The following is a 2,856-nucleotide window of genomic DNA, read 5'->3' as shown; positions in this document are numbered from 1 at the left end:
CTGATAGTATAGCTTACTATTGCACTAGTTTAGGACATCACTTTTGTTTATGATTTCTTTGCTTTGGCACCGCTCGTAGTTCCCTTTTCTCCTTGGCGTGTGTCTTGTGTTGTGTTTTCCATGAGGAAATAAATAACTGTTGTCGCCGAGGGCGAGATTAGTATGGCCTTTTCCCGGCCTAAACACCATTCCCAACGTTACCCAGTTAAGCACAGCAGGAATGGCCTATGGAGGAGAAGTGTCCTTCCTTGATTTGATCTATGAAATGACCCAGTTTGATGTGTAACTGATTGATGACAAGTTGAATCAAAAGTGTATAAACACTAATTGATGACAAGTTGATTCAAAAGTGTGTAACTGACAAGTTGATTCAAATGTGTGTAACTGATTAATGATAAGTTGATTCAAAAGTGTGTTACTGATAAGTTGATTCAAATGTGTGTAACTGATTAATGATAAGTGTTAGAAAGAATTTTTATAAAAACAGTTTATTATTGCTATAATAAAAATACATTACTGCAGTGTGCTAAATTTACTAATGTGATGGCCTGTTGATAAATGAGATGAATCAAGCATTAGTCCCATAGTACTTTGGATTAATACATGGAGAGGTTGAGCCAGGTCATCAAGAAAGATGTTGCAACACACGCTTACACAAAGAGCTATAGTGGAATAATACCAGGCTAGGGAGGACAGGCTAGGGAGGACATACCAGAGTAGGTGTCTTATCTCTTACAGGGTGCTGACTCCGCAGCTGGGATGAATGGTGTGACCAGCCCGTGAACAACAAGGGATGCCAAGTCTAAACCATGGTTCCCCCCCAACCAAATAGCCAATCACAATCATTTTGTATACTGTAAATACTTTGTTTGACTGTTTGAATGCATCCATTTTTGGAAGGTTGGTTACAGATTAACAGCTTGCTGACTGTGATTTTCTTCGCCAAAAGTGGTCCTTGTACAAGCCTCAAATTTTGACATAAATAAATAGCTAAAAGTAAGAAGTAGTTTGTCTTCTCCTTCAAATAAAGAACACGTTTTCTCACAAATTTGGTGACGTCCCGACGTGATTTGAAGAGAAGAAATTGGACCGAATTGAACCGACGGCGAAGTCCGGGAGACGGACGCTGACGGAGTTGTTTTCTTGTAACCCCTCACCACTCACAGAGGCGCCAAAAACAAAAAGTAAGCAGAAACCTGTTGTTATAAACCAAATTCTGCATAGTTAATTTTGAATACTGTAGACTGTGAGTGTGGAGGAGGTAAGAGTAAACCAACTACCAAATTTATAAATCTATGTATACGTAATAAAACCGTTAATGAAAATGTAACAATCAAAGCCATATATGTCAAAATTCTACTGTGGGTTGGATTCCCTTGACGGTTAGATTCCGCATAAATTCCACTGTGGGTTAGATTCCCTTGACGGTTAGATTCCGCATAAATTCCACTGTGGGTTGGATTCCCTTGACGGTTAGATTCCGCATAAATTCCACTGTGGGTTGGATTCCCTTGACGGTTAGATTCCGCATAAATTCCACTGTGGGTTGGATTCCCTTGACGGTTAGATTCCGCATAAATTCCACTGTGGGTTAGATTCCCTTGACGGTTAGATTCCGCATAAATTCTACAGTGGGTTGGATTCCCTTGACGGTTAGATTCCGCATAAATTCTACAGTGGGTTGGATTCCCTTGACGGTTAGATTCCGCATAAATTCCACTGTGGGTTAAATTCCCTTGACGGTTAGATTCCGCATAAATTCCACTGTGGGTTGGATTCCCTTGACGGTTAGATTCCGCATAAATTCCACTGTGGGTTGGATTCCCTTGACGGTTAGATTCCGCATAAATTCCACTGTGGGTTGGATTCCCTTGACGGTTAGATTCCGCATAAATTCCACTGTGGGTTGGATTCCCTTGACGGTTAGATTCCGCATAAATTCTACTGTGGGTTAGATTCCCTTGACGGTTAGATTCCGCATAAATTCTACTGTGGGTTGGATTCCCTTGACGGTTAGATTCCGCATAAATTCTACAGTGGGTTGGATTCCCTTGACGGTTAGATTCCGCATAAATTCTACAGTGGGTTGGATTCCCTTGACGGTTAGATTCCGCATAAATTCCACTGTGGGTTAAATTCCCTTGACGGTTAGATTCCGCATAAATTCCACTGTGGGTTGGATTCCCTTGACGGTTAGATTCCGCATAAATTCCACTGTGGGTTGGATTCCCTTGACGGTTAGATTCCGCATAAATTCTACTGTTGTGGGTTAAATTCCTGCAGTTAATCTTGTTATGAGTGGAGAGCGTACGGGACCAGGTTGTGTGAATAAGTAAAGCATTGAAGCTGAGGGAGGTGAGAGCGTTTGGAGATTGTAATTGTGTATGAAGGTAAAAAAGTGACATACTGATGAAAACATATTGGTGTAAACTGTTATAGAAATTGTGTGAGAGTTCGCTCTACTGTTGTTGTGGTTGTTCAGTAAGTGGGAGGCCGGCCCCACCCTGAAAAGTTTTCTTTGTCTCGTTACTTCCTTAAAACAGAGCAACTAGTGTTTTGGCTTCATCTAGTGTTCAAGTTCAGAAATTATTGATTAGCTCCATTTAGTGTTTAAGTTCAGAAATTACTGATTAGCTCCATATAGTGTTCAAGTTTTGGAACTACTGCTTGACCCCATCTATACAGGCCACTGATTGACACTAATTTGATTAAAATCAAAATTCATCCATACATGACCAGCATGGTGGAAAACTATGTGACAGAATGTGACACATGCTAACCACGACCCAAAGATGGTCTACAAGTGTCCCATGGGAAAGTTCCTAGTACCAGACACACCATTCAAGGACATCAGAT

This window comes from Argentina silus (genome assembly GCF_951799395.1).
Source record: "Argentina silus genome assembly, chromosome: 8".
In the NCBI taxonomy this organism is placed as follows: Eukaryota; Metazoa; Chordata; class Actinopteri; order Argentiniformes; family Argentinidae; genus Argentina; species Argentina silus.
The sequence above is the reverse complement of the archived record's forward strand: the minus strand, read 5'-3'. Positions refer to the sequence as shown.